The following is a 13,567-nucleotide window of genomic DNA, read 5'->3' on the forward strand; positions in this document are numbered from 1 at the left end:
TCCTCCGGAGGCAGCTTTTGGGAAGCTTTGAAGAAGGGAAGCTCGGATTCAACCACCTCGGGATGCGTGCTTGGAGTAAAGAGCTGATTTGAAGAGAGAAAGAAGCCACTACACGCTCGATCCGATCGATCGACCATGCCGCATCGATCGACCGTTGAAGTTGAAATGCAGGTCTACGTTTCAAGTGACCAGTCGATCGACCATGCTGATCAATCGATCAACCAGTCTGCGAGTTGGGATTAATTCTTCGTGTTAGACTTTTAAAAGCCCAATTTGTAATTAACTTTTGGCGTAAACTTATCGAGAGAACGCAATGAGACTTTTAGGTTATGCTTTTCATTACTGAAGAACTTAGTTTTAGATCTAGCTTTGGGAACGGAAAACCCGGATTTCAATTACGTTGTTCATCACTTTAATTAGTAAGTTTTTATGCAAATTCTTTCTTCCTTAATTTCCTGTTATTTCAATTCTTGTTTTTACCAATTTAATTTCAAAGAATTAAGTTCTTACCTTTTTCCTTAATTTCAATTCAATCATGTCAAACTTGTTCTTTGTTATCAATTTTGCAATTGTTTTAGTTTTGATTATGCATAGCTAATTTTATTGATTGGGAATGAGGTGAGCCATGGCATAAATTAGGATTGTTTTGTTAGTATGAATTCTTCCGTATCGATCTTGTTGTCTTTTGATAAGCCCTTTTACTAGATTGAAAGATTAGTAATTTAAATTATCATTAGATTGGAATTTCCTTTGAGCGAAAGCTTTGAGAAATTCTTGGGAACTAGAAGACCGTAAGGTTAATTCGAGCATTGATCGAAAGGCTTGCTCATATTCCCTGAGACCGTATTATAGGACCTCTCGCTACCTTCTCGACTTTGACCTTAGCCATGGTGAACCGAAATTCCCGATCTTCCTTTTATCTGTTGAGAATTTCATTTCTTGCAATTAGTCATTAGAATCAACCAATTTCAAAACTCCCCATTTAATTGTTACTTTTATAGACTGAAATAAGCAAATAGAATTGATCTTGTCTCTCTGTGGTTCGACCCTTACTATCACTAGCTATAGTTTTAGTTTGGAATTATAAATTTAATTTTGATACAAAACGACGGTATCACACGTTATATTCCTATATAACGTGAACCCTATGTTTTAGAAGAGATCATCAGGTTATGTTTAGGGATCGAATTAATTAGGGTTCAATACACAGTAGTTGAATTTTGGATTATGTAATTAGTTTAGATTAGTTTTCATCAATAAAGTTTTCTTTTCGCATTGGGTTTTGGTCTTTCCTCTTCAATTCTTCTTTACGGTATTCCTCTGTTCCTTTGTTCAATTTCGTTGCTTTAATTCTTCCGTAGTTTAAAATTGCTAGTTTAGATTTCCCAAAGCCAAATCCTCGTTTCATGTTAGTTATTTATTTAGTTAATTCAATTATGAATTCAATTGCTTTATTTGTTAATTTTTTTGTTGTTATTATCACCATCATGAGTAGCTAAATCCTATGTGCTAAGATGTAGGGGATTTGTAGGTTAGACGGTTTCGACAATAGGTAACCTGTTATCGGGCTCAGGTCGATCGACTGACTTCGTTGGTCGATCGACTGGGTCCGTAGGTAGATCGACCGCCCTGCATGGTTGATCGACTGCCACGTGTTATATTAGCTTCGACTTAATTAATTTAATTGCTATATTTGACGAATCGAGTGCACGTGACTAGTTGAATGCTTAGGAATCGACCGACCCGATAGATTGAAAGATAGGGGAAGGAAATAGACTACTAAATTAAGACGACTAAATTAATAAGATCGAGAGATAAGTTAATTTAGGCTTTCAGTATCATTAATCAAGAACGAAAGTTATATTAGTGAGACTTAGGGACCCGTAGCTTAGGCCGAAAGGTTGTTACCTGTTAAATTGGACCGAGAGGACTTTTTATTTTCCCGTCTAACATGCTTAAATCAGTTTACTTAGAGTTACTGCCGTCGAAACTACAGTGAACCGACCATCTTAGCATCCTTTTAATATTTGATTTCATCTATTTTCATCTACTGCTCATTTATTTGCTTTAGTTTAGTTTTGATTTTATTACCTTTAGTTATAGAATCATTCAAATCAAACCCCCCAAAATCACACTTTAGACTTAAATTAGACAACTTTAAATTGCTTGCCTCCTTGTGGTTCGACCCTGACTGCCACTATCTATAGTAGTAGTTTGGATTATAAATTTTATTTTTGGTAGTCTACGACGGTATCAGTAGTAGTAGTAGTAGTAGTAGTAGTAATAATAATAATAATAATCAATATTTATCATCATCATATTAATAAAGGAAGCTTTTTTCAAGGGATTACAAAGAGTCCAACTTTTCTGAATAACTTTGGAGTAATATAATATTATTGATGCATTGTATGAGGAGATAAAATAGGGAAATAAAATAATACTCTATCCTCAAGCCAACGACATTAGTGCAATCCTCCATGCATAAGAATACTGATCTACCTTGGAGACTCACTATATTAAATTATCTCAAATTTTATTTGTGTATATATAATTATATACAGCACCTATAAATTGTCACTCATATTACGTTGCATAGATTTGTATTTGTACTATGAGCATATAGTTTTTTTCCCACTAGATGATTGTGCTATTATTTTGTAGCAGGAGTTATTGTTATTGTGAATTTGTGTGTATTGATATCTCGATTAGTTTGAGCTTTTTTTTCATTTAATTTATTATTACTTGAATTCAATTGTGGTAAATTATTGGAGGTTTAATGATAGTTTGACATGGTGATGTTAGCTTTAGAATTATGCCCACAGAGGTATTTCTAAAATTGACAATTCACACATTTATTTAGTTATTTATTGATGTCATGGAATACAATTTCTTTACGTTTTAGTAATTATTTAAGGAAATCGTGTATTTATGTGTGCAAGTGGGTGTGATTGAGGAAAAATTATTTGATTTTTAAAGATTTTTTAGCTGAATATAGAAACGCAAAGTATTTGATCAAAACTTGACGCTATATAGGGTAGTTGTTACTAATTTATACATATTATGCTTTTTTAATTGAATTGATATCAATATCAATGTAAGTTCAATGCTCTATATACTACCGTTTGTAGAGCTTGTCCAATATTTACAAACTACTTCCGAGGACTCTCATTAAAAGTCGAATTTTCAAGCATATTAGAGACTACAAGTTTTACGAAATCTAAGCTGCCAAAAAAAAAAGTTTTAAGAAATCTTGAATATTTACATGAAATTAATCTAAATACTATATTCTCTATCATTATATACTTCGGAGTATAATGATAACGAATTTGTAAATCATGCATGACGGTGCTTAAAACCGCATAATCTACTTTATAAAACATGTTCATAAAGAGTTGTTTCCTTCATATATTATTGAGCTGCAAGGAACAAAATTTTATCAAACTTAGAGAGATGTGTAGTTGTGTACCAGCCTTTAGTCCTCTATGGTCGATGATTTGTTTCAAAGGAAGTTATTAAGAGTATATTGCATAATAGATCACTAACTATCTATTTTTGTCCTTAAAGTAAAGAGAGTTGAGTCAGTGTGGTAGAATTGAGGTAGTTAATCATCTGTGGACAAAGCTGGTAGCTTACAATTCTTCCTCATTAAATTTAGAAAACCGGACAATAAATATGAGATAAATTGAAGACATAGAGGAAAATAAAATTAGATGAAGGAATTATTACATTATACACGATACATGATTCACGATTGAACACTACAAAGTGGCATGTATATATTAGGCCCATTAGGGTTTAGTAGTGACGGCTACGTCACGATGGCTGTCTCTAGGGTTTTAGTAGTGCCTATGGTTTCTTGTAAGGTATTATAAATACCGATCATTCTACTTATATCAATAACACAACAACTATTATCAATATAATTCCTTTATGCAATCTCCCCTCTATAATCTTATCATGGTATCAGAGCCTCTCGCTCTTGAGGCCTAAATCAAAATTCCGCTGCCCTGCCGGTGGGCTAATAATTTACATCGCTCACCGGCAGGATTCATGACCTTTTAGTTATAGTTACTTAAAAAAAAAAAAAAAAAAAAAAAAAAAAAAAAAAAAAAAATGACCTTTTAGTTATTTAAAAAAAAAAAAATAGAAAGAAGTTTACTATGGCCGATCAATAGATTGTGCGTGGGTAATGGGTATATTGCAAATTTGTAACCATGTGAGGCAAGGTTTCATGACCTTCGTACCTCTGTTCATGGGAGTCAATACTCTGTTAGCCATCTACTTATGTTGACTATATTACATTATACTCATTACAAGAGAAAGATCTGCTTAATTCCTCTATTTTGAATCTTGATTAATGATTTCTTTTCCTTTCAAGGTGGTGCTTAAATTGACTGGCGAGTAGTTACGCAATTAAATTTGGAGTCCGAAAAACTTAACGTTCTCCAGATCTTGAAATTTTGACGGATAATTTTCCGTTTTATTGATATTTGTCAGGTTCGATTAGGGTTCCTGCAAATTAACTCATACTTTCGACAAGTCCGAAAAAATTAACGTTCTTGTTCAAGAAATTTTCTAGCGAGTTTATACTGCGTTTACCCCTTGAAATGGAGATCTTTAATGAAGATGAAGAACAGATGACGATTTCTCTTTATATTTTTTTTCTTTGTATTTCTCCAATCGTAAAGTTCGTATTATGTACTGCCTTTACGATTGCGGGAGGGTATTAGGATATTAGGCCCATTAGGGTTTAGTAGTGACGGCTACGTCACGATGGCTGTCTCTAGGGTTTTAGTAGTGCCTATGGTTTCTTGTAAGGTATTATAAATACCGATCATTCTACTTATATCAATAACACAACAACTATTATCAATATAATTCCTTTATGCAATCTCCCCTCTATAATCTTATCATGTTTCCTTCATATATTATTGAGCTGCAAGGAACAAAATTTTATCAAACTTAGAGAGATGTGTAGTTGTGTACCAGCCTTTAGTCCTCTATGGTCGATGATTTGTTTCAAAGGAAGTTATTAAGAGTATATTGCATAATAGATCACTAACTATCTATTTTTGTCCTTAAAGTAAAGAGAGTTGAGTCAGTGTGGTAGAATTGAGGTAGTTAATCATCTGTGGACAAAGCTGGTAGCTTACAATTCTTCCTCATTAAATTTAGAAAACCGGACAATAAATATGAGATAAATTGAAGACATAGAGGAAAATAAAATTAGATGAAGGAATTATTACATTATACACGATACATGATTCACGATTGAACACTACAAAGTGGCATGTATATCGTACGGACATGAACTCTATATATCCAACAGTTGTGAATGACTTTCGAGCCCCGGCATTAAAAGTTGGATTTTCAAGCAATATTAGTGTCTCCAACAATCGCAAACTTCTTAAATTTATTTAATATTATATGAGTAATAAATTATAATTATAACTAATAAAACTATATCTAATGAATATTAAAAATAAGAATATCACTTTAAGTTAAAGTAGAGACCAGGTAACTACCTAGAATGCGCAAGTCTAACAAAGCTTAACACCACAGTCAAGATGTTACAACTTTTTTAATTCCTCACTTATCTTATATTTTATTATACAGGTCAATAAATTGTACTTGAAGTATTTGAATGAAGATCTATGATAGCAAAATAATTGTTTATACGAGAGAAAATTGTTTATACGAAGAGAAAAGTAAAGGTAAATGATAATCATAAATTATCGGTTCTTTTTTTTTTTTTTTTTTTTTTTGCATCTAATCTATATCTTGAATTTGGGTAGACATGGGATTTTATTACCTAATTTCATTGGAAACTAATTAGTATTAGTATGAGTTTGTTTAGTACTCCTTCCGTTCTGATCATTTGTTTAAAAACAAAGACAAAAGAGGGAGGATAGGGCTGTTTGTAGTTGTAGTCAATAGATGACAAGTGTACAATAGTCTATTGGGTGATCAAATTACACATTAAAGATATTCCCAACATAAAAAGCTAAACAAATAAATAAAATGCCCTAAAATAAAATAGATAACAAATGTCCGAGTCGGAGGGAGTATGATGAGATTATTTTATGACTACTAATGAATTTTATGAAAACTCTAAATAGACATCATGATTAACATAGCTTCAAAACTAGGTAATATGCCCCAACACTTGAACAAAAGCATCCCTCTGCTACACGTATATTAATTCCTCCGCACAACTGTTTTCATTCCATTTTAATAAAATATTTCTCGCATATATTAGAGAAATGGGGTCAAAACAGTTATGTGAAAGGAGTACTACTTAAAATTTCAATTATAGGCGGATAATGAAAAGAGATAAGAGAAAAAAAAACTTAAATTTTACATGATAGTAAGATAATATTCCCTATGTAGAAGAATTTAGTTAGTAAACATAAGGCAAATAACTTTGTACGATTATTTGTTTAATATGGAAGACCTATATTTGTTTACTTTGTTTACCTTACTAATTTTATATGTACGTTAAAGGAAACTTTTTCTGAGCGATTCATAATCTCCAATTTTTGCGAACTACCTAGAACAAAAGACAATATATAAAATATAAATTACACAAAATTGAACTATTTAATTAATCTAATTATGAGCTAATTAAAAGCTTAATTATAATCATTAAACTATTTAATTAATCTAATTATGTACGTACACTTTTTTGAGTCATATAAGTGATGGTTTCATGGGTTTCGATTAGACTAGGAAAGTATAAAATAAAACTTTTTAATAATGGATAGAATTCTAAACGTTTTTTATTTTAAGTACAATTGTTGTCTCTTCTATGTATAAATATAGTTTTTCTAGATTCCTCATCTCACCCATAATTTTGATGTTTACGTTTTCTTTTCTTTTTTTTATCATGTAGATCTGCTTGTCTTTCATTCACAATATAGTCTTTTCTACTATTTAGTTAGCCGAATTATAATGCATGCATGCATATATTTAGTCGTTTGGTTGCATGTAGGAAGTTGCATTGCCTAGGAAGTGATAAATCACATGATTTTAGAATTCATGTGAATTAGGAAAAGTTGTTTGGTTGCATAAAGGAAATGCAATTCATGTAGGCATTCCCACTTACCTAGGGGGGCCTAGGTAAGCAACTTCTTCCATTATGGAGGAATTAGAGTTCCAAGGTAATTCTATTTCATGTGAATTTGGGTAACCAAACAAGTTACCCATTTTGCAATTCACATGAATTGGAATTCCTATGTTATTTAATGGGTAACCAAACAACCCCTTATTTGTCATGCTTTTGTGTATTTGCTTTTCCTTGGACTTACAAATTGTTTACTTTTCTTATTGTGGCCAGATTGTTGTGCATACTCCAACGGGGAGATGGGTAGAGTAAAATATAAATAGAGAAGGTATGCACGATATTTTAAGGGATCTATTTATATAAAATATAAATTACACAAACCTACGATGCTCTATAATCTATATATACACTTCGTCAATGCCTTTGGTTCGCCATTAAACTTTCTTTCTATTCTATTGTTTTCACTTAATTTTTGTTTTTCCTTCTGCTCATGTATTGATCCTGATTGAATTATTTGTTTTTATTTTTTGCAGCGCAATTATGTTGATATGGTGTGGTCTCATTGAATTGTGATATGGTTGCGTCTAATTTCCGTCAAGGACCTCAACTTTTGTTATATACAGTCGACTTGATAAATGTTTTCCGTCCAATTTTTGTTATCTCAACGTTCGTTTATCATTAATGGCAAAAAAGCATGATTATTATGGAGAGATAAAATATATTAAAATATGGGCATATTAAAGAGGAAATGGAGAGAAAGAAATAGAGAGGATTCAAATTCTTTGTTATGCACCCATCTCTACATGTCAATTTTCCTTATTTTTTTTATCTCTGATTTGTTTTAATGAAAATCTACGAAACAGTAATTAATTTGACCGTATATTTCCACATATATCTAACTTTTCTTCCGGGTTCGCAAGAGATTGGATCGGGCCCGGTCATTTTGAGTACGAAATATTTTCAAGTCAACTAATATCAAATTTTTAATGGATCATAATCAATATGCAGCAATAAATATTCGAGTCGAGTTATACCTGAGTCAGGTCAATTCGGGTTAGGTCATGCTCAAATCTTGAGTTCGGATATCGGGTCGAGTAAAGATCGGTCATTCGGACCGGGTTAATTTTATTAGATTTAATTAAGCCAATAACCATTGATGTAATTGGTTAGACTTGCAAAGTCCCCCCACCAAATTGGGCAAAACACTATCATATGGGTTATGAAGAATTTCATGGACAAATAAAAGCTACCAAAATTCAGGCGTTGGATTTGCAGGTTATAAGTATGGGATTAGAAGGCCACGAGTAAAATAACATATGGAGTAGAAAATATTTATCTTCTTAGAGCATCTCCAATGGTTAAGCAAAAGGACTTGCTTGCAAATAAAAAAGTTTTCAAGCTACTTGCTTAACCATTGGACCACTTTACATGTTGTGACACCCTCATTTGTTGCGGAAAAGTAAACACGTAAATTCTACAGAAAAACTGGTAGGATATGTTTGTAATTGGTTCAACTAGCCAAAAACCTGTAATTTCAAAAATTTTCTAAACCAATCACAACATTTCCAACATTCCCAGAAGCGGGTGCCAAAACCTGCAATGCTAATGAACTACTTTACATACATAGCTAATGATAAGAAAAAGTAAAGATACAAACCCAAAATAGAAAAGGGAGACATATGTCCCTAAAATGTATGTGACATAAAAAGGGTTTAAGGTCACAATGAAATAAAACCAGTCTAGGTCCCAAGGTTACTTTGCTCGCTAGCTCGTCCATGTACCCCATATATGCATCACCTACCTGTCATTCGCATTTTATACAAATACGAAAGCCACAGTCAGTGGGGAGTAACTCCGAGTTCTCCCAGCCACGAAATGTCATAATTAATATAACATGTAAACATGAGAAAATGAATATGAATAACACATAGCCTTAACCCAGCTCACAATTAATTAACTTAACAATAGGAAATATAATAGCTAGTATAATAAATAATATATATAAATATGTAATATCATATAAAGGTAGAGTGTAAGAGGGTTGGTGAGCGGGTTGTCACTTTTCGATTGGTCCGTGCCTAGATAAGAATCCCTATTGAAAAGTGACGGTCTAATGTTAGACGAAACTTTTTAAAAGATGGGGGTGATTGTAACACCCGCGAATTTTCCATTTTGACATTTAAAATTTATTAAACCGTTTAACCACTTTATTATATATTTTCCATTACAAGATTGTAACACCCGCGAATTTTCCATTACAAGGTTGGCCTAGCAGCGGCCTGGCCGTGGCCTGGCCGTGGCCTGGCAGTGGCCTGGCCGTGGCCTAGGCAGTGGCCTGGCTAAGTCGCGAGTTTGGGCCGTATCTATAAATTGTTTTGACGCTAGTTTGGTTTATTTAATATATAATTAAATTAATTTACGTCTCATATTTTATATAAAGATAATTCGTTAATATCGTCCTTTCACATAATTATTTTAGGTGGCTCATTTGGGGTTGCAGATGAAGAGTAATTTTGGGGTTTTAGAAGCTTTCTCAAGTTTTTACTTGTCTCTTTGCTAGCGTAAGGTAACTATTCCGAGTTACTCGACGAATTAATGTCACATTAGTAGTTAATGTGTGCCTGTTGTTTGATAAGTGTTTAGGTGAATGAATAATGTTAGGATCGTTTACAAAATGAAATTGTAAATAATAGGCTCAAATGAATTTTATGGTGATAATTGTAATGTTTTGTTGATTGTGCCGAAAACTGAGCCTTAGTCCCTTTGACTGATGCGATGTCAGTTAATTGAGTGATTGGTCAGCCGCAATTTGACCCGTACCTGTCGCAGGGCTGGGGTTGCGGGTAAAAATTCGGTTGAATGAATTAGATAATCGGCCTTTTTCTTGTTTTAGGCCATTTATTATATCTCTATTTCACATGTGTAATTAGTTGAATTTAAATAGTTTCTTATTTAGTTAGTTGAATTTAAATAGCTTCTTATTTTGTAGTAATGGCCCTAGTTTCCCCTAAAGCCTTTTATATTGTTATAATTGCTAGGATTGGAAATTAGTATTGAATTCTTATTGAGGAACTGTTGGGATTGTATGCTGTAAATAGACATTTATATAGCTTTCACATGATAGAATGTTAGAATTTATGTTGGTAAGTAGGACTTTTTGCCCTCTTAAGGTTAAGTGGGTGTCTTACTTGACTTATGTGGTGAGTTTTGGGTGGTGTGGGCTAAAATATTCAAGCTGGGACTAGCTGTGACTAGGTCCTAGGTGAGTATTTCGGCCTTCATCATAGATAGGTCTTTATAGTCTCTGACGAGTATATGTTCACTGCTTGATAGCCTTTGTGTTCCTGACTAGTGGATGTTTATCCAAGTTGGGGCATGACCTCAGGTACTAATTTTGATAGTATGGGGTCAGCTTAAGTACTAGCCGACCCTTCGGTGGTGTCCTTAGGGTACTCACTTCACTTTGTTTTAAAAAAAGTTGTGAGTCTTGGGTGCGGTGGTGTGTATCCGCATGTCTAGGTCTCCAAGTGATTTTAGGCTAGGGTTGTGTTGTCTCTTGGCCATGTTTTCTTAATAGTAACCGCTGAGCCAAGATACCGGTTCGATTACCTTCCCTACCTCGTGGTATAGACTTGAGTTACAAAGTGACTATTGACGGGACTAAGAACTTATGCCTGTCTTTGTTATATTGCCCTTTCTTGTATGGTGATTCTATGAATCATAGAAGGTGAGATGCAAGCCGGCTATGGTTGATAGAGTTTGGATTCCTGGATGTTATGTGATTCACATGATAGTGTAGTATGAGTCGGTCTAGTATTCACATGCTAGGACTATGTGTTGTTATATTGTTGTTCACATGATAAGCACGATTGTCTAGCATCTATATGCTAAGGCTATGTGTTATTCATATTCATTTTCTCATGTTTACATGTTATATTAATTATGACATTTCGTGGCTGGGAGAACTCGGAGTTACTCCCCACTGACTGTGGCTTTCGTATTTGTATAAAATGCGAATGACAGGTAGGTGATGCATATATGGGGTACATGGACGAGCTAGCGAGCAAAGTAACCTTGGGACCTAGACTGGTTTTATTTCATTGTGACCTTAAACCCTTTTTATGTCACATACATTTTAGGGACATATGTCTCCCTTTTCTATTTTGGGTTTGTATCTTTACTTTTTCTTATCATTAGCTATGTATGTAAAGTAGTTCATTAGCATTGCAGGTTTTGGCACCCGCTTCTGGGAATGTTGGAAATGTTGTGATTGGTTTAGAAAATTTTTGAAATTACAGGTTTTTGGCTAGTTGAACCAATTACAAACATATCCTACCAGTTTTTCTGTAGAATTTACGTGTTTACTTTTCCGCAACAAATGAGGGTGTCACACATGTACTAGCTTAAATTGAGCTAGTAGCTCCATGGAGCTAGTAGCTCAAATGGGCCTACAAGAAAAAATCTACCAATTAAAACAACACTTAAATATTTTTAATTTTTATTTTCTAGGTAAAATAAGTAAATGTATTAATTAAAAGAGTGTTGTGGAACGTAGTTGACATATGGTGCATTTAAGCAACAACACTAAGCTAGTAGCTTACCATTGTAGTAGTTTGTAGCTTAAAAATATTCTAGCTTGAAAATCTTATGTGGCAAAGGTAAGCTAGTAGCAACTAGCTTACCATTGTGGATGCTCTTAAGTTGTCCATTTATTTTTTTAGTAATTTTCTAGATAAATGCAACATACGTAGCACAAATCTAACGGAAGCTTTAATGGAATAAGATTTTAGGTCCTTTACTTGACAATATAAAGTTATGCTCAGCCATTAAATTTTTATATAACTCATTGGGAAGGAATAAACTTTCTGGTTGAATTGAGATAAGTTCTAGGTTAGATTTAATGATATACAATTAAATAATTACGTAATTTGGTATCTTACCAATTGCTCCCATGTTAAAAAGATATATTTTTGGGATAATATGAGTGGAAAACGGCTATAAAGACCGGGGTTGTGCTACGTTGATTAGATATACATGCATGGTTAATCGACCTTTTTATATGTTTCGATCGAAGCCGGCAACTTCCTTCAGTTAAAGCTTCAATGAGCTAGAGTAATTACGGGTCTTTAAGTATAATTATGATAATTTAAAGGCTATAAAAATACCTTAATATTCAAGGCAGTTTACCTAAATAAAACTAAATTACCTCAAGTCTTATTAATTCTCACTTGACTTTCTTAGTAGCTTATGTCGTTTAATATTTCTATAAGTTAAGCTTAAGTTCAATTCAACTCATATAAGTTCAATTCAGCTCATATAAGTTCAATACAACTTATATATGTTCATCTCAACCCTTAGAGTATAATCATAGGATATTACAGATGCCCGGGCATTAAATCTAGTATCTATCTATATTAATAAAGGAAGCTTTTTTCGAGCGTTTATAGAGTCTCCAACTTTTACGTACCACTCCATATTAAAAAAAAAAAAAAAAAAAATCTATCCTTCTACAAGAAATTCGACTATGAATTTTAATAACAATAAGAACTCAAATTCTCAAATAGTCAAAAGATAAAGATGTCATTTGCATCCTAATTGAAATAAAATTCCCAGATCTCATCGTATCTACCACTTCCTCTATATATATATTTGATCATATTACATCTTGCATATCACACAGACCCCTGTTTGAAACAATCCCCTTCCTTCTATGATGTTTTAATATTTTTTTATTTAATTAGTTAGCCAAGAATATTGAATACAATGATTTTACTGACATTATTCGTTAATTTTATTTATGATGCAGGTTAAGAATAAATAGATCTCGGAAGAATATATTGAAGACCATACATATACACGATGGCATTAATACACTATCTACTTACAGTAAGAGACAATGTCTATTTATAATTAGAAAAGTTTCTTACCTTACAATTGGAAATTAGCAATTTCATGACATGATCAACATGGGGTATGATACTTATGTTATACTCCGTATAATTGTGTGTAGCAAATTTTGTGTACTCCGTGTGTATTGCAATTATGTTTCAACTACAAGTAATATATTCTCCAATAGCAGTGAGTAGACTATACAACCAGTTATATTGGTTGTATATTAAATAATTCGAGCTTTATAATGAATTATTTGATCTTAAACCTATACATTACGAGCCTTATTAGAAAAAACTTGAGCTTCATTATAAAAATATTGATTTTAAAAAATTATAATGAAATTCAAGAATAGTATATATAAGCTCAACTAGAATTTAATTTTGACAAAAAAAAAATTTAAATATAAATCAAAAGTTATAAGAGCTCAAAAAAAAATACAAATAAGCTCAATTAAATTTATGATGGTTGTACAATACTCTTGTACAACAGGTTGTATAGTAGTATTTGTGCTCCAATAGTCCAACACGTAGATGGAGATGACATGGGTTAGATTTACTAAAGTATGCTCCCGTCAGCTTATTTACATAAGGTATTGTATTGCGTTATTTCGAG

General features: G+C 32.8%; 1 long non-coding RNA gene across 1 annotated transcript; it reads left to right on the forward strand.

The window, feature by feature from the left end:
- The first annotated feature begins 9,546 nt into the window (after positions 1–9,546).
- On the forward strand, positions 9,547–11,281 carry LOC141634491 (uncharacterized). Its single transcript, XR_012539221.1, has 2 exons — positions 9,547–9,629; positions 11,087–11,281. It is a non-coding gene; the product is annotated as an uncharacterized LOC141634491 (long non-coding RNA).
- The last annotated feature ends 2,286 nt before the right edge of the window (positions 11,282–13,567 follow it).

Source organism: Silene latifolia, chromosome Y (genome assembly GCF_048544455.1).
Source record: "Silene latifolia isolate original U9 population chromosome Y, ASM4854445v1, whole genome shotgun sequence".
NCBI lineage: Eukaryota > Viridiplantae > Streptophyta > Magnoliopsida > Caryophyllales > Caryophyllaceae > Silene > Silene latifolia.